This window comes from Xyrauchen texanus, chromosome 12 (genome assembly GCF_025860055.1).
Source record: "Xyrauchen texanus isolate HMW12.3.18 chromosome 12, RBS_HiC_50CHRs, whole genome shotgun sequence".
NCBI classification, from domain to species: Eukaryota; Metazoa; Chordata; class Actinopteri; order Cypriniformes; family Catostomidae; genus Xyrauchen; species Xyrauchen texanus.
In genome coordinates this window covers 8,989,214-9,008,863 of record NC_068287.1, presented here as the reverse complement: position 1 = coordinate 9,008,863, position 19,650 = coordinate 8,989,214, and the positions used below count along the sequence as shown (strand labels likewise).

At 38.8% G+C, this 19,650-nt stretch overlaps 1 protein-coding gene across 1 annotated transcript in view; it reads right to left on the bottom strand.

Moving 5' to 3' along the window:
- The window catches only part of LOC127653306 (extracellular serine/threonine protein kinase FAM20C-like), an 89,270-nt gene that overhangs the window by 59,213 nt on the left and 10,407 nt on the right, over positions 1-19,650 (bottom strand). The gene's annotated exons all lie outside the window — the stretch shown is intronic.

Sequence of the window (19,650 nt, the reverse complement as noted above, 5' to 3'; positions counted from 1 at the left end):
GTATTTTTATCCACTGATCATCTTCCCATCCACAATAGCTTTTAAACCTTATTTGCATTTCTGCATAATCAAGCTTGCCATGAACCACTTGGTGAGAAACGTAAGTTTGGGCAGATGATAAAATAATTTTCATTTTTGTTGGAACTTTTCTTTTAAACCTGCCCAATATACTTCCACTGTAAATGCATTTCTGTCAACACTTTAAATAAATAAATATCTCCAAATCTATTCCAGGTCCCATGCCAGAGATGATACTGGTCGACCTTTACAATTATTTGCACGTAACCCAGAATATACTTTGAAAGGGCCAACAGAGGCCACAGTGGCAAAAACACTAGTAAATAAAGGAATCACACATAAATGGCAGTGGCAAATCTTTGAAATACAAACAATGAATCTATTTAGAAGGTGATAGGGGCGTTGTACATATGGAGATGGAACACTAGACAAGGTGACAATAGACTTTTTGTTTTTGATGGTATAAACTGAAAAAGAAGAATATGGAATGGAATTCCAATTAAGAAATATTTTGTTAGCACAAGATGATTAGAAATGCACATTTGACTGGATACTGTTGTGATGTGATAAGATGGACAGATCATTCTTAACTCAGGCATAATTTACAATGGACCATCTGCTTTCTCAAGCATCATTTATAATGGGCTACAGATGGCACTAAGTGCCTGCTTTAGTGATATGATAAATATGCTCTTCAAATCTTCAAAACCCTCTTTATTACAGTATGCTTTGTAAACATTGTAAAAATATTTAAGACTGAGGACACAGTTCTTAACATGCCCTTCAAACTCTGCTGTGCTGTTTTAATGCTTCAGTAGTTACACTCGCCTTATTGTCTGCAGGGGTGAGATTGCTGAGGCTTGTATTGCTCGCGTCAACTGATTAATTCTGACACACATTTCCCTTCGTCACATCAAATTCAGCACTTCTGAGAGCAGAAAAGTGGGGCGGCAAGTGAAGAGATGAGAGACAGAAAATAGAGCAGGAGAGAGAGACTGGGAAAGAAATAGAAAGAGAGGGAGATATGGAAACAAGAATTTAAAGATAAAGAGAGAGAGACAGGTAGAGAAGAAAATAGGTCAAGAACAAGGGAGAGAGAGAGACAGGTATGTAAAGATGGATAGAGAGATGGTTAGAGAGGGAGACAGGTCAAGGTGGAGGAAGCGACAGACAGATGGGTATGTAAAGATGGAGCAAGAGACAGGTCAAAAAGGAGGGAGAGTGAGACAGCTATGTAAAGATGGATAGAGTGACAGTTAGAGAGGGATACAGATCAAGAAGGAGGGAGAGAGCAGCAGGTATTTAGAGATTGGAGCGAGAGACAGAAAGGGAGACCGGTCAAGAATGAGAGAGCGTATAGCAGGTATGTAGAGATTGGAGAGAGAGACAGGTAGAGAGGGAGACAGGTCAAGAATGAGAGAGAGTACAGCAGGTATGTAGAGATTGGAGAGAGAGACAGGTCAAGAATGAGAGTGAGGGGGTATATAAAGATGGAGCGAGTGACAAAGAGGGAGACAGGTCAAGAAGGAGGGAGAATGAGACAGGTGTGTAAAGATGGATAGAGTGACAGTTAGAGAGGGAGACAGGTCAAGAAGGAGGGAGAGTACAGCATGTATGTAGAGATTGGAGAGAGAGACAAGTAGAGAGGGAGACAGGTCAAGAATGAGAGAGAGTACAGCAGGTATGTAGAGATTGGAGAGAGAGACAGGTCAAGAATGAGAGTGAGGGGGTATATAAAGATGGCGTGAGAGACAAAGAGGGAGACAGGTCAAGAAGGACTGAGAGTGAGACAGGTGTGTAAAGATGGATAGAGTGACAGTTAGAGAGGGAGACAGGTCAAGAAGGAGGGAGAGAGCAGCAGGTTTTAAAGATTGGAGCGAGAGACAGAAAGGGAGACAGGTCAAGAATGAGAGAGCGTACAGCATGTATGTAGAGATTGGAGAGAGAGACAAGTAGAGAGGGAGACAGGTCAAGAATGAGAGTGAGGGGGTACATAAAGATGGAGCAAGAGACAAAGAGGGAGACAGGTCAAGAATGAGAGAGAGTACAGCATGTATGTAGAGATTGGATAGAGTGACAGTTAGAGAGGGAGACAGGTCAAGAAGGAGGGAGAGTGAGACAGGTATGTAAAGATGGATTGAGTGACAGGTGGAGAGGGAAACAGGTCAAGAATGAGGGAGTGAGCAGCAGTTATGTTGAGACTGGTAGAGAGACAAGTCAAGAAGGAGAGAGACAGGTTTGTAGAGATGAGAGAGAGACGGGTAAATAGGGAAACAGGTTTCTCTCCCTCCTTGACAGGTATGTAAACATGGAGAGAGAGACAGGTAAGGTAGGGAGGGAGACAGGTAGAGATAGATAGGTAGAAGCAGGAGTAAGAATGCAACAGATGGGCAGAAAATGAGAGAGAGGTAAATGTGAGAGCAACTGGTAGAGAGGGAAAGGGACAATTGGAGAGGTAGTGAAAGAGGGAGAGACAGGTAATCAGGGGCAGTGACAGGTCGAGAGTAAGGGAGTGAGAGAGAGAGAGAGAGAGAGAGAGGAACGGAGAGAAAGACATGTTGGCAGGGACAAAGACAGGTAGAGGGAGAATGAGAGAGAGAGAGGGATGGAGAGAGGGGTGAGAGGGTAACAGGAACTGAAGGGACAGCCATGCATAGTCAGGGAGCGTATGCTTACTGGAGAGAAAGAAAGAGAGGCTGTCTGAGCATGTTTTGACTTGCTGCCATCTAACAGATGGAATCACAAAAAAGGGAATGAGAGATGATAGGGACTGTGGGTCATGTTAACTGAGCACTCCAAAACTGAAACCAAATTTTTACAGTATCTCAGGCCCCATTTACACCTTGCATTAACATGCATTTTCGGTGATCGGATCGCTATCGGATAGCATTTGACTGCATTTAATGCCAGATGTAAATGCTCCCATGACACATTGTGATTGGATAACTGAATCCACATTCTGAGGTCGTCAGAGACATAGGACGCTAGTGTCCTATTTTACTTACATGAAACCAGGCTTCACTCGGCTGTTTCAGATGAGAATCATATGTAGAACTTACACAGTGTCGAACGCGAGATTAATATCATTAAATAAGCTTCAGTGACCGATGTGTTTCAGGTGATATGATCACATGTGGTCACTTAAATGCATCTCCTGTGACCACTTGTGTTCATTTGGAGGAGGAGGTCTCTGTTTCATGACGACATACGTCAATCACTGTGTCAGTGTGTTACTGCTTGATAATAAAGTGCAACAACTCACAAAAGATGCCGCACTGTTTCTCCCAGATGCAGTTATTAATTAATCCAAGCACAAACACGAAATGTCAAGCAAAATTAGCCATTATTTTAGTGTATTACCTATATTTAAGGAGCTTCAGGTGTTTTCTTGTCTGATTTGATAACAGACAAACTAAAGGAGATCTGTGAAGTTCTCATAACTGTGCATATACCAGACTTTTAAACTCATGTTTCATCACAGGACAAATTAGTGTTTACAACTCACATTTGTTTTTACCACATTTGTATGTGGTTTTTGTGATCTGATCACAAACTGTTTTAGACCCCGTTTAGACCTGTATTTAGGGCTGACCATCGGGTCGGATCACCCGAAATGCATATTAATAGCAGGTGGATACAGGGCCTACGGTGTAAATGCAATCTAGCTAAAGAATATCCAGATATGAAACGGATGTTAATGCAAGGTGTAAATGGGGCCATAGTGAGTGTGTTGTGAGATGTTATGAGCAGTTCACTTAAACTAATGTTTTAGGTGTTTAATCAGCATTCTAAGCGTGTAAAACCCTGTAACAGGATGCCATTACTTTTCAGTGAAAGCACAGTGACTTCCGGCGATTCTAGTGACAGAGAACGTTGGCGACAGGATGTAGGTATTGCGAGCGACACGTCAAAGTTGAGAAAGGTTTAACTTTATGAACATGACAAGCGACATTTAGGAGCGACTACCAATGATAAGGGAATCACACATTGTATTATATTATAAAAACTTTTCACATTACCATTTGAGTTTTTACTTTTTTTTTTAAGAAACTGATGCTTCTCTTCACCTCAAATGTATTTTAAAATGACAGTTTAACTGTTATGTCAAACCCCCATTTTCAGCAGTTGTTACTCCAGTCTACTGAGAAAATAATCTAATAAATTATTTTAATTTATATATTTTTAGCAATTATTATTCTAATTTAGTACTCAAGAAACATTAATAAAGAAATTGCAATTGCGCTGCTTAATGAAGTATGTACTTCACAATACAATGTCTGTTTTCAGTTGCTGAAGTATTGAGTACACTTGCATTTCATGAAAGTCACATTTTGGTTTAAAAAATGGCCAAAAGAAACAAAATCTCTCTAGAAATGAATCGGTCAGTTGTTCTTTTGAGAGATGATGGATATTCCATGCACTGCTGTCTTGAAAGAAGAAATCAAACTGAATCTAAACAGGATAGAGAGGGAAGTGGATGGCCCCGATGCACAACAACAAGAAGATGAGTACATCAGAGTCTCGAGTTTGAGAAACAGACCTATCATAGGACCTATACTGGCAGCTTTAATGACCAGCATGCCAAACACCTTTCACCTGCAAAGTGAAGAGAAGGCACTGCGATGTTGAGACTTAAAAGACTGAGTGGTAAATTATTAGAATATATATTAGTATATATAAATATTAGTATTACGGATGCATGAATCCAAGTTTGAGGTTTGTTGTTAGAAAAGCTAGGATGGACATTTTTGAGAAGTGCCCTACAAGCCCATTACATCTTTGGGAAGTGCTGCACAAAGCATGAAGAAAACTTCTGCATCTAGAAAGATCTAGAAAAAGCTGAATGACTGGACATTTCTTACTGAATGCATTTTGTGTTGTCTTAAAAAATGGTGTGGGAGGGGGTGGAGGAATCAGCCAAAAATAAAAGACAACATGTTCTCAAAATGCTAAAAATCCAAACCAACCAGAATGAAGAAAATCATAACACCTCATCTGAACACACCACAGCAAGAGCTGGTTTCACATACAGATGGAGAAGACACATGACACATTTCCAGTAAAAGTCAGTATTATGAATTAACACTGTCACACAACATCCAGGAGGAAGGAATTCAGAAAGTAATCTGCCACCTCCCCTCCCCTCGTATTCTCTGCCAGACACTTGGCTCCAAGCAAGTAGATGAACATCAATTCCAGCTGATTCTCAAGCAGAATTTCAATAAGTTTATGTGCCTCTCAGATCAGCACCAAAACCATAAGAACAAACCAATTGATATCTGATATCATTGCCTGTTTCTGAATATGTATACAGAACTTCCCTGCTGAAGGTACCAAGATAGTTGTTCCTCATGGTTAAATTGTGCTTCTCGTTTTAGAACGGTATATCTATCCAGGAATGTATTCATACTACAAACCTGCATACCCTTGGAACCTACTTCATGGAATTCAGTACATCCTCTGAAAGTATGGAAAATCAGATGCCGCCAGGATGAGCAGGCTAGTTTCCTGCCAGTGAGACAAAGCTGTGTCTACAACTGTCTAACAAGAGAATCGTCTGTGAAATCTGACTCTATGCTGTTTGATAGCAGAGCTCCAGTTGGCTGGCTCCCTGGTGCATAACAACACACTATCGGAGGAATTGTCCTGTGCTTGTTCTCGGGATAAGTGAGGTGGAACTGAGAGAACAGAGGCTTACAAAGTGTCTCAGAATTCTGATCTAAGATCAGATTTCCCTTCGTCATTGCCAATCTGACTCACAACACTATACAGCGTGACAGTGGCCATCCAAAGGCCTTGGTTCCGGAAACATTTTCCCCAATCATTTTCTTCATAGGGATTAAAAGAAATTCTAAAATTAGGCCTTGAACCAAACCAACCAGCTCTGAAATGAATGACAACATTATTATATGAAAATCGAACGAGAAGACAAAGATAATAGACATTAAAAGTGATAATAGATAATAAAAGTGTGATTGAGCGCAATGTAGTTCCATGGTTGGACCCTACACCCTACCCAAACCACTAACCCTACCTTTCAAAAATTAACCATGGTTTTACTACAGTAACCATAATATCACCATGGTATTTTTCTAGTAACCACAGAATTAAACATGGTTACTATTAACTAATATATATATATTTTTTCTCTCCCAAATTTGGCATGTCTAAGCCCTCATGGTGGTGTAGTGACGAATCTCAGTTGCCTCCGTGTCTGAGACGTCAATCTGTGCATCATATCACATGGCTTGTTGAGCACGTTAACGTGGAGACCTAGCGCATCTGGAGGCTCACGCTATTCCCTGCGGCATCCACGAACAACTCACCACACCCACAATATTATAGCGACCAGAGGAAGTTAACCCAACGTGACTCTACCCACCTTAGCAACCGGGCCAGTTGGTTGCTTAAGCAGCCTGTGTTTTCACCAGACTATTTGAACGCAAATAGTCACTTAGTTATCCAATCTCTAAATTTACAAAATGTCAAACCCGTTAAACAGTTTAATGTCTCTGCCCTACCGTGAAAAATTAAAATATGCCTTCATTTGATCAGCAGTTGACCCCAAATAAATCTGTTGTGGCTGTCTTGAGTTTGGTCTGAGCAGTCGTGGGCGGAGTTAATGTAAATGCCTTTTGCCAACAGGATGGGCTATTTGCACTTAGTCTGGCAAATCTGGGGTGGGGGTTTGCAGTGTGAATAATTTACATATTTTCATTGATCATGGTAATAATGGGGGAATGATGGGGGGGGGGGGCATGGAATACAATATTTACAGTAATTGCCTCATTAAGAGATAAGCTAAATGTTTTCATTCTCTATTGATCTGAAGCAGTTTTAGGCACCGTTGAGTGTGTGCTGGTGCCTTTTATACCACCTATAACTTTGTGCATGGACAATGCATGCACAAAAGAGGTGGCAGAATCACAAAAAGGTGATGAAAAATGTCTGAAGATATTAGATGTAACCAAAGCATTCTTTACTGATACACATACTGTATATTAAAAACAGCTGCAAATGTAATTTTTTATTAGAAAAGTGAGTGCGATTCTGTTTTTGTGTGGGAGAGGGGGTTGACCTTGGTGCCCCCTTCTATAAAAAATAAAATAGAATTACAACACCCCTGGTTGTATCGATTACATTTACTGTGGTTATATAGTGTCATATGGATTTGTAGGGACAATATAATGGTGACAGTAAATAATCACAGAATTATTTTTTTTGGGTTAACAATTCCTTTCAGATCTCAGTTTAAAACACACACAAATGCAAACACATTTCAAGTACTCATTCATCAGACCACAAACAACAGGCATCTCTCTGTGCACAGACTCTGGATCAGTGCAGAAGCCGTGCAGCTGTGCAAGACAGCTGTCAGGAATAAGGCAGACAATGCGCTTTGACATGTTGATTCACTGCTCGCTGGCTACGAGCAGGCTGCATGGCTTGAGTTTTCTTCCATCCTCCTCGGGGAATCCAACATAAATTATTTCTGTTTGGAATACTCAGAAAACAGACATAAACATTGTAAAAATGGGAGAAGGAAGAAGCTAAATCACAATCAATTTGTCATCTTTAAACAGATAATATAAAATAATATAAAATAAAAAGGTAACAGGTCTTGTGGTCAGCAGAAAGCCATTATATTCACAACAAAAATGTAGTTTGGAAAGTGTACTGTTCTCTATAGACACTGGTATTCAGAGCTGGACTGGGAAGAGAAATCGGCCCGGGATTTTACATGGCAACTGGCCCAAAACTGGTTGAACTTTTTGGTCCATTCTGCGTAACGCGACGGCTCATTTTAGCTTATCGCGGCTCATTCAGCACATTTCACGGCCAACCCACCAGCACGCTCGGTTCTCCCGATGGCCATTCCGTCCCTGATCAGCCCCAAAGTGCGGCAGCCCACTGGGAAAAAGCCTAGTATGCCAGATTACCAGTCCAGCCCTGCTGGATTTTTCACAAAACACGTTTACCCACATTGCAAGTGAACCCATTTTTAATGTAGTCTGGATGATATACAGTATATATATATATATATATATATATATATATATATATATATATATATATATATATATATGTAGTTTTCAAAGATCAAGGTAAATCAACATCCTGTCCATGTTGGCATCAGTCTAATTTGTCTACTTTCTACCAAACGCTGAATAAATTTGTGCCAAAACACAATAGTGTTTGATTGGATGCACAAGGCTTAACATAAAAAAACGAACAAACAAAAGATGTGTCAGAATGATCTCCTCCCTTGTAAAGTTGATAATACGATTTATTTTGCTATTCTAACTATATTGATAATTATATGGTTAGTTAGTTTTATTATTTGCATTGTTTTACTCTGCTGCCCATGACCCTATCAGAATAGATGCGATCCATTTAGTATGCATTATGTAAAGATTTTGCACTTTCCCCCTCAGGATTTACCAGCATTTCTGTGTTATCTCAATTTGGTTGCATCATAAACAATCTCTTGTAGTCAGATTTGACATCCTGAGCATTGCATTTTTCAGTCAGGCCCCAGTTCACCGTCTGCCACTCTTGAACAGTCCAACCCTTCTTCATACACAGTGAAATGCATTCAGTTCAGCTCAACTTCCTGTCATGGCTGTGAGCTTAGACAGCTTTGGCGTGTGAACTACCATGACAGGATTTGAACCTACCATATTCTTAGCCTCTTTCATTTTATAAGAAGCTTTCAATATGAGATCCATTATAGTGCGACAATTACTGTTTGTCATTTCTTTTTAAATGTGCTTATCTGCTGACCATACAGCATTTTTATAATGCATATTTTCTCATTCATACTCACACTTTTATTCAGCAAATTCTCTTGTTTTTTTAGAGCTGTCAAAAGTAACCTATTTAATTACAAATGTTCAGCATGTACGTATGTACATTTTTCTTAATCGCATTTAACACATTTACCAATTTTCACCTTCTGACATTTATTCAACTCCATATGAGTTCTAGTGTGTGCGGGGTCATTATTGCATTGACGTACACACCACAAACAAACACACAATTGCGATTCAGTGTTAATGATCAAGTGATGAAGAAAGGACTTCTTACAAAACAAACCCAAATGGCACTTAAGTGGCAAAAATCAAGTATTTTGCAGCCTAGGCGGCACGTCAAGTTTGAACTGTAACCTAAAAGGAAATGCTGTGGTAGGCTAGATTGTTGGAGTTCTCCCAGTTCAAATAATGTCCACTTTGAATTATAAGCATTTGCTAAAAATGACCAGACAATTCGAATGAAATATCATTATGTGGAGAGTGCCAGTGCTAAAAGCTGTACAAGATGTTGGTTGTTTTTGATATGGCATACTACCATACTACTCTTAGAATTTGTGTTATAAATAGATATGACAGAAGCAGTAAGGGTAGTATGGATAGTATGCCTTCCAGATACAGCCACTATCTGCAGAGCTTTTCAAATTAGGTTTAAAAGTGGCGCTTGATGCCCTGATGCTAATTATTTGCATTCCGTATCCAAAGTGGAAAGCCACAGCCTGCCGACAGATTATTATTGTGGAGGATGAGGGTTTAAGAGATTTAATGGGCATTGCAATGAATACACAACCTATGGGGACTAGTTCTTTTATTTAGTCAACCTCCCACTTCCAACCAACACTTTGGAAAACATTTAATGTTATTTGAATTGGTAATATTTTAGTGCATTTCTATCTTTATACTGTGGAAGGCTTAAGGAAAATTACAAAAGCATTGTTGTTACATATTGTTTTGTTTTCTTTCCTAGAAAGGAAATAAATACATTTTGCATAAATACATTTAGGTTTATAATTAAGGATGTCTCACATATGTTTTCTTCAGAACTCCATATGTGGAATATTCATCATATTAAGCCACCAAAATGAGAATGTGTGGAACAAAATCACTTTGTCGTTTGAAAATTTTGTAACAGGTGCAGTTTCTCCAAGAAATACAATGACCAGTGCTGTTTATCACAAATATACAAGGAAAAAACTACAGAATAATTCAGTTGTCATTTATATAAAATATATCAAAAATATATTTTTAAAGAAAATGAAGTGAAACTTCATTCGTAGCACTTGTGTGCAAGTGACCCTAGTTTGCATCTGGCTGTGGTCATTTCCCAATCCCTCAATACCCCAGTTCCAATTCCCATTTTCACTTATGTGTCAATAAAAATGGTAAAAAACCCAATCATAAAAATATCTGCATTAATAATAATAATGCCAATACAGTTTCTGGCTGCTAATAACTATTTATTGCCAGTATACATTTTCTCAATTCACCCGTCATTGGCAGGTGTGGCACATAGTTACATTTGGACACTACACGTACTGTAGCTCACAACAGAACACACACTGGATTCCATCTGTACCACTGAGAGAAAATGGCATTCAGAGAGAGAGAGAGAGAGAGAGAGAGAGAGAGAGAGAGAGAGAGAGAGAGATAGGGGTAAAGAGATAGTATGGGGTGATGGCATCTTACTGGGTGAGCTGCATGTAATATTGTACATTACAGGAACATATTTTACACCATAGCGATGAATGCACGACAGCTGTAGCTGCAAAAATGTTCTCTATTGCTGCTGAGAGGCTTCATATCAAAGCACTGCAGCAATTTAGAAACAAGAACGAGAGAAAAAACAAATTAACATCAAAGGAGAAGAAAAGTCAAACTTGGCTCTGCTCAGCTTAAAGATCCACAAGCTGTTTCTGCTCTGTGAGAGGTTTTGTTCTTTCCTTTCACTACTGAGACACATCTAGCCTGACGTACACCATAAAGAGCTACTGTCCAAACCTACAGCATGTAAGTAAAGTAAAGGAGAGCTAAGAGGGTCTGTATAACAGTGTTATATAGACACACACACACACACACACACACACACACACACACACACACACACACACACACACACACACACACACACACACACACACACTGCACAGGTAAAACAGATAACCTAGGTACCCATTTATCCACAATTTTTCCAAAACCCAGGGCAGACAAGGGAAAATGTTTGGTCAGCAACAAAAAAATGTAAGGTTACATTATTTTTTTATTTTTTTTGTAAAAAAAACGATTTTTGGGCAACTACTCTACTACAGACGGAGAATAATGATACAGACTACTTATTTGTGCATAACCGGATTAATATTCATGATCTGTCAAGGCATCACAAACAGCACGTCTGGTTATTCTGGTTCAGGAATGTTTCCTGTAGAGGACCACTTGTCTGTTTCTCCTTTCAATCACAACATTCAAATCAACCAATCATTGCCTTTTGATTTTCAACATGCTCATATGGGAAATAAACATGCTGCTCCTGAATCTTCATGCACACTGAAATCAATCCCATGCTGCAGCATTACTGACAAGCACAATAACTCATAGGACATTTTTGCTTCAATGGTTTTACCTTTCCATATGGTGCTTAAGTGTGTATTAGTGGCGTGCACAGATCTCAGCAGGGACAGGGGCGAAAGGATAAAAAAAGGGCACAGGTTTTTTATTTATTGATTGATTTTTTTTTCTAAGAGTAGCATTTATATATATTGAACTAATTATTCAATTTTTGAGTATTTAAGCATTTTTCTTGCATTATTTTTTTTTTACACTTTTTTTATAAACACTATCTTTGATAATCCCATGTTTTTGACATCTGTTATAGTAAAACCATTGCATTTTTTTTTAAGTATCTTTGAGCACTATGATAGTATCATGAAATATTCAGCCAATAATGCCATGGTATTTATCTGAACGCGATTAGTTTATTAGTTTAAACAAAAACCAAACTGGCTTTGTCTGAATCAGAAAGCTCCTTCAGTTAATGGCAGTATTCTATAAAAGACGTATTACATGAAAACAATGCGACCATTCCCATTATAATAAGCTGTCTACACTGCAGGTGTGCCATGTGATGTGGCAGCAATCTAGTATTAATCTGTTGATGAATTTACAACACAATAAATAGAGTGGAAATTTCATCTGACCTGTGTTGGTTTGCATATAGTTCTGCATCGATGTGTCTGTGTCGTTCTGTGAGTACACTGCCAAAATGCTAACTATATGTTTCATAAATAACCAAAAGCAAAGCAAGCTATGTCATTTTTGGATTTTAAATTATTTATTAAATTATTGTAGCATCAAAAATGGGTTCAAATTATTCAAAAATGTTTAGTTATATATTATTAATTATACATGTTGCCCGCATTGCGGTAATTTGCTGGTAATAAATAATGAAATTACTGTATACTTGTCCTTGACTCGCTTAAATAATAGTACATAAACATGTTATGGCAAACTTTTGACGTTCAGTGCTGATAAAGAAATCATCAAAATAATGAATAACTACTCCCCTCAATAACACAAAATTGGGGTCGTTTTAAAGACATTACATTGCATACTCCAGGTGCTACTTAATATTTAATTTAATTGTTTTAATTATATCCATTAAAGGGCACTGCTGTAGGAGGGGACGCCACTCAAAAGCTCGTTCCAAACGAAAATGAGAACATGAATGGGCCCTTCATGGCCCCCTTGGATGGGCCATGAAGGGCACATTCATACAGTAATACCGTGTTCCCTTCAGAGTACACATTTCAAGGGCTCTGCACTTTGGAGTGAGTAGGACTTGAGTCCCTGCTGCCCGCGTTCTGTGCAAATCACAGCGTGTAGTGCGAGCAATCTATGAGTCACAGGTTCTTGTCCCGTGCAAACCAGGAAGTAATCACATTCACATAAAAAATGACTAGGTTGCATTTTCACTTTAAAATGACATTTTGACTAAGGGTTGGGTTTGTGTTAGGGAGTACACTTAATAAAATATGCATTTCTGTTGACAGTATAACATCATGTATAACTAAAAATACAACTAGCTTTTTTGCCCCCCTGTGGACATTTCACCTCAACAACACTTGCAGCTTTGTCCACTGGGGGCAGTAGTTCGAATTTCGGTAAGCACAGACTGATTTCAGCAGAGGAACTTTCGAACTCCTGTCGCCAAATTCACAATGTAATCAGTCTGTGATTTTAGGGGTAGAGTTTGGTGTCATGCAGGAACAACATTCCTAAAAAACATAAACACCCTCTAATTTAGGATTAGGGTTAGCTATTATGGTTTTTACAAGAATACAAAATGTATATTTATCCAGGAGAAACATGTTCCACTTCTACTTCTCATTATGCACACACACATATAAACATATTTTGCACATTTAAATCATTGTGTCACGCTGCATTGTGCTGACAGGTCACTGGAAAGAATCTTTGTTGTCAAACCTGCTCCAAACAATCCTTTGTCACCCTCCCTCTTTCTTTATCTCTTATTCTATCTTTCTCTCCTTCCTCATTCTTTATCTGATTAGCAGCGTTCAGTGCTGTGTTGTGGCTTTCCTGCATACTACAGCTACTCCTTCCTTATTCTGATGGCATTAGTGCTTTCCGCCAACGTCTGTCCAACTGGAAGGCTTTTGAATGAACGTAAAGAAGGAAGAGTGAAAGGTTGCACAATGACTTATTTCTGCCTCTACACCCAGATCCCAGTCAGATAACTTATGCTCAGTAAACTCCTCACAAGCACCTTTACCACCAACAGAGTGCTGGTGCTGGAGTCAGTGTCCGTTTCTTGAACCATTCTGAACGTTTCCACTGCAGAAAAGGCCTAAAACCTGTTGGTCTTGGGTTTGATTTGGGAACTGGGGTGGTGGTACAGTTGTCAAATTTAAAATAGGCTCCAGTCACATTATTTTCCATGTCCTTCTGAAATTAAACATTAGGGGAGACTGGGGCTATTTGGTCACACGGTGAAGTTGTCACCAAGAATATATTGCAGTATAAAGATCATATCAATTCAGACAGTCAAATGTGTTTTAAATGTCAAAATGTATACAATATATTCAACCTAGTCTCACTGAATGAACGTTACAACAACAACATTTTTGCAAACTGACTTTTACGGGCTGCGTTCTATGTTTCACTACAGTTTCCTGGTGAAATTACCACCAGAAGTGCAACAACAACTGTACATTGTATTTACTTTCAAACAAATCATGACTACATCGGCTGTTATGGCTTTATAAACACTCATTTTTCACACTATTACACTCAAACTGCTATGTTATGATATCAAAACACTTTTACTATAATGCATCATTGAAAAACAACCCATTTTTATGCATGTATTACAGAATCACCTACATTTACACACTTATTCCAATGTGATTAACTTGTGCGGTAGCTCACCTGAAAGTGCATTGGACTTTGGACTTGGAAAACTGCGGTTCAAGCCCTGCCAAACATGCAAGCTGACACGTAAGCCAATAGTGTCATAGAAGTGAAGTGACATGGTTGTTTCAGAAAATGTCCTTTTCATATCTCATTTGCTTTTTCCACACGATCGGTTAGGTTTAGGTGTTGGTTTAGGGTAAGGATGTCTGCTTTGTGTCTACCTAACTCTTATTTGCTTTTACAACACTATTGGTTAGGTTTAGGTTAAAGTTTTAGGTTAGGGAGGAATGTTTAACTCATTAAAATCTCCATCTATTATTCACCTTACAAACCTCGTCTGATTACAACACAATTTCACTCGCTTTTAGCGCCCCTCACTGGACATTTCACTGGGAAACTGCAGCTAACCATGTAAATAAAACACAATGAACTATACAATAGTCTGTTTAATGTAGGCGTAGATTTAAAGAGAGGTGTAGATTTATTCTTGAACTGTTCCACGCATTTCCACAGCAGAAAAGGCCGTTCCGTGTCTGAAAACCTGGTTCCGCATCGGCTCCAAAAGTTTGCTGGTCTTGCTGCATGAACCGATTATTTCAAGGGCGGGATAATATTTCGTCACCAGGTAAAGTTTTCCTAAACAACAACAGTAGCTACCGTCTGCAGCAAGGAGTGCTTCTTCGCTCTATAATAACAATAAAAACCCCCTCAAAATGATCAGACATCAAAAGTATTCAGGCAATGTGGAAGAAACAAGCACTCTATTTGCGATATTGTATTTACGGAGATCCGAGAGAGATCGCAAAGGAAGAAATAGTCTACGAGAATGAAGATACAGCGTAAAAATGATGCACGATAGCTTCAGTCGGACAACAGACCAAATCATAAACAAATTGAAAAACACTTAAGGGAGTCCAGGGACCATAAGAAGGACCTAAGCAAAAGCGACAGTGGAGAGAGCAATGATATTTTGGACTCAGACACAAGACCAGCCAGCTAACTAACTGTGGCACTGAATTCAGCCAGTGACGCGCTCGTGATAAACATTCAATTGCTTGTGTCTTCTGCAGCTGATCTCAGTATGTTATTACATTTGCCAGCTTTGTTAGCTTTCCTAGCACTGTTGTCATCTTCTTTTGTGCAGTGTTATGTTCTGTAACTGGACCAGCTACTCACTAAGTTTGGAAGATCACGACTATCTGTTAAATAAACCTTTGGGATTCTCAATCAAGTCATTGGAAAAGTGCGGCTGGTTTATGATAGGCTCCATATTACCTGTGTGAACCAGAGTACCACAGGCTCGGTACGAGAACCATTGTACATTGTGGTGTAAAAAGGCTTAAAGCAGACCCCCCGGCAAGCACCATTTCATGGAAGGATGGTTACACATATACACATGCTAGCCCGCTTGGCTCTCTAGGCCAGCAGGAACCTGGAGCAGTTACCCTTCCATGTGCCTGCAGACAGATTAGCATCCAGCTCAAAGCAGAAGCACATCAAAAGAAGCTTTGATGCACAGTATGGCTGTACAGAGGGGCAGGTGAGGAAAAAGATGTCCCACGCGATCAACGAGGATTCAGGAGAAAAACTCTGAGCTTTTAGAGCTGGAGAAATCTACAGCTATGCATGTCAAGCCATCATATGATGAACAGACGATATGAAGCCATCTTCGGGCTAAGCACATGGTATTTGCTTTTTAATTGTGATAATTCACAGCACAAATCAAGAAAAGAATGCCAGGTTGTACACTTGCACAATATGTTGTTTACATTACACCTCCAAGGTGTAATTACTCAAAAGTGTGAAACGTAGCTAAATAAAACAGTCTGCTTGTTAGTCAGTCTAGTCTCTGTCTAGTCAGAGATTATTATGTTTAATTACTGCTTTTATTACATGCACTGCCAAACACTGCAGTGAAATATTGTTCCCTTTTATGGTCTCTTTTGGGAATAAGATGAAAGCTGGGATTTCACCTTGTCAGGCAACCTGTGATAAACAATGCACCTTTTCTGTGTCGTTCGCTCAGAGATTCTTTGCAGGTATGTGTATCAGGTAACCTTAAACCTTAAAAGAGGATTTCTTCAGGTAAATCATAATCCGAAGGTGATAACCTTTTCAGGCTTGGTCATGAACTTAATGTTTAAGAAACGTCAAGCTATAGCTCTGATGTGTTACTGTACTCTATGTGACATTATCGAATAAAATCTCTGAAATAACCTTTCAACTGTGCACAAATGTGTGAAAAGTCAGCAAACCATTGCCACTGTAATATAACCTGCACTGGCTCCCTTGTCAAAGCCTCTATTGTTGTTGAAACACACAGTTAAACCAGTTTGAGCCAACTAAGACCAGCAAACCATGTTTTGTTTTTTCAGAGATGATCCAAAAATTGCACAAGCCACCTCTTCAAGTCTGTAAACTGCACACCAACTAATGACACTGGTGTTGTGTAATAACAGTTTGTGCTTTTATGTTTCTGTACCCACCCAGAATGACTAAGACATCACAGATGGCAATAACATATGAAAGCGTAATCAAAGAAAAACAGCGAGGAAGCAATCAAGCATTCTCTAGCAATTATTTGATCACAAATGCATCAGGTAGCACTGGCAGTGTTGTTTCAACAGAGGGAATATGGCAGACACACTCAGCTGATCCGCTCTGTTTTATGTGCAGCAGTTAAAGCTTCTGCTGGCAAATATTCCCATAAGTGTTTGATAGTGTCTTGAAGTTTTTAATTATCACTTAAGCCTGGCAATGCTAATTAAAACCAGACTGATCATTACCACCAGGAAAGGTCATACAGATGCTCCTGTAGATGGCACTACAGAGACAAATTCAGAGGAAAATCTCAAGACCAAAATGTCGCCATACCGACTTTTGCCTGCATCATCAAAATGTCATTGTTATGCTGTTCTCATGACTTCCATCACAGGCTACGCATTCTTCAGATTTATTGCACATGTTTAATATAAGTTTAATTACATTATACAATCATAGTAATATTTTAGATTCCCTAACCCAACCCCGTCCATAAACCTAACCACTAATATATCAATAATAATAATAATATAGCTGCAAGCAGCCATTCCGGGGCCAAGCCCCCTAAATTGCCTATATGACCTACAGGACCTATAGGACCCTCAGAGTGGCTATGGTGTATTTTGCAAATGCACACTGGTATACAAGTCATTCTAAGCAGGGTTAGAATCTGTACCTTTCCATATTACAGCTCTGTGCACAATCCACTGAACCATGCTGCCTCATGGTTGGCAGCCACCAGAGTGTCATACCATACTGACACAGCCAAACTCAGCGGTTATCATGATCAACATATTCAAAATATTGAAGTAACTTTACAACAAAGATGAAAATCAAAATTCAATTAGCCCTGCTGAATTCAATCATTCAACAAGCACAGTATAAAGACTTCAGTAAAGGAGAAATTAAACCGGATGACCTGCTTAGGTAGGGATTTGAATCCATGACCTTTAGTATGATAGTCCAGAGCTTAACACACTGTGCCACTAAGTTGACATGCTAAATGAGTGGCAAAGAGACAAGCTGAGTTTAGAGTCAGCACACAAGTGTGGGTTTTCTTTTTAACTATACATGGGTGTGCTGTCTTCAAACAGCTCAGGTATCCTCAGAACTTAATGTCGAATACGCATCCCAATTTTCAATTCGACAAAGCATTCAAAAGATACAATGTTTTCCAATCAAAACAGTCCAGATACGATGTTCATTGCAACTTCTAAATTGTTTTCAACTTGCCCAGAGCTGGGTTTGAACTGGCACCCTTTCGATCTCCACACCACACAAGTATGTCACAGAGACCACTATCCTAAGCTGAGAGACAGAAGTTTTTAAATAATAATAAAAAATTAAAAATAAATACATTTAGAAATATCTCTGTGCATTTTCTGAAAACTTAGAATAAGGACACAAAAATACAACAAAATTGTAGCTAAAATTGAATAAGATTTGTACACTATGTTGTGCTGTCTCCAAACTGCTCTGGTATCCTCAGGACATGATGTTGATGAAGCATACCAATTTTCTTTCAAATCCGATGATGCATTAAAAAAATATAAAAAAGTTGGGACAAAAATGGTTTCATTGAAATCCTCATGACCCAAGGAGACACCAACTTCTTGATTTTAGGACATAGGGTTCTAAAGACAAGGGCAAAAACAAAAACAAATCACATTTCTTGACCTTTAGGTGGCGCCGTCTCCAAACTCGGCATGTACTGATCATGGTCCTGATGAAGCATACCAAGTTTCGTTTTGATAGGACAAAGTGTTGCTCAGATTTAGACTTAAATCCTATTTCACATCGACCTCATTAACTTCAAGATGCTGTAACTTTTCAGCAATTTCGGCTCCATCTGGAGATTATTTTGAGCCATTGATTGGGAAATCAATCAAGTTTAAAGGATGTGAAAGGTTTAAACTGTAAACACCATAATCCAAGATGGCGGCCATTGTAGAGGTTTAATGTAAGGGCTCCATTGAAATCATCAGGAGAGTCATCAGACAAAAAAAAAAAAAAATAGAATTATGTCCCAGAATTATGTCTCAAGGACAAAGGGTTCAAAAGATATGCCCAAAAGTGGTGGCGCTATAGAGAATGTCCTAGAGACCCCAAATTTGGTATGGGGGCTATTCATGACCACCCCTATCAGTGTGTAAAATTTCATCATTTTCCTATGTATAGTCCTATATAGACAGAATAATAATAACACAGAAAACAAACGGATGCAATAGGGGCTACAGACTCTTCGAGGCATGGCCCCTAATAACCAACCAATGATGGTGGTATGGTAGTATGCCATTACCAAGGTGTTTATTCTGATACCTTCTGTTCCGCTAAACTCTCAAAAATTCATGTTCACATAACAGTACATCATGTTTACATTATGTTATATTTATCATAGTAATATCATGTTTATTCATAAAAAAACAACGAGTAATGATTTTGTTTATTTTATGAAAAAAACTAAAGTCTTTGAATCTTAAAAGTCTGTTTACTACTAAACTAAAAAAAGGTAAAAACCCAAAAGTCCCAACATCTTAAGAGGCCAGTTTCCTACTCAAATAAAAGAGTCAATGTCTTGAAGGCCAGATTCCTAATACATTTAAAGTGGCAAAAAAGACTACAAAGGCTCATTATCTTGAGAGGCCAGTTTTCTACAAAAAAATAAAAATAAAATAAAATAAAGAAGTGTAATTGGGACATTTGCACTTTCTGCTTTTTTACTGTGACAATTTACAGTGATTGTCAGCTCAACACTTTAGACCAACAAATGAGATTTTACAGTAAAACATGACCACCCAGCTGGAAAAGTTGATAATGATACAGACTTGCTTATGATGGAACAAGATTACCCAAA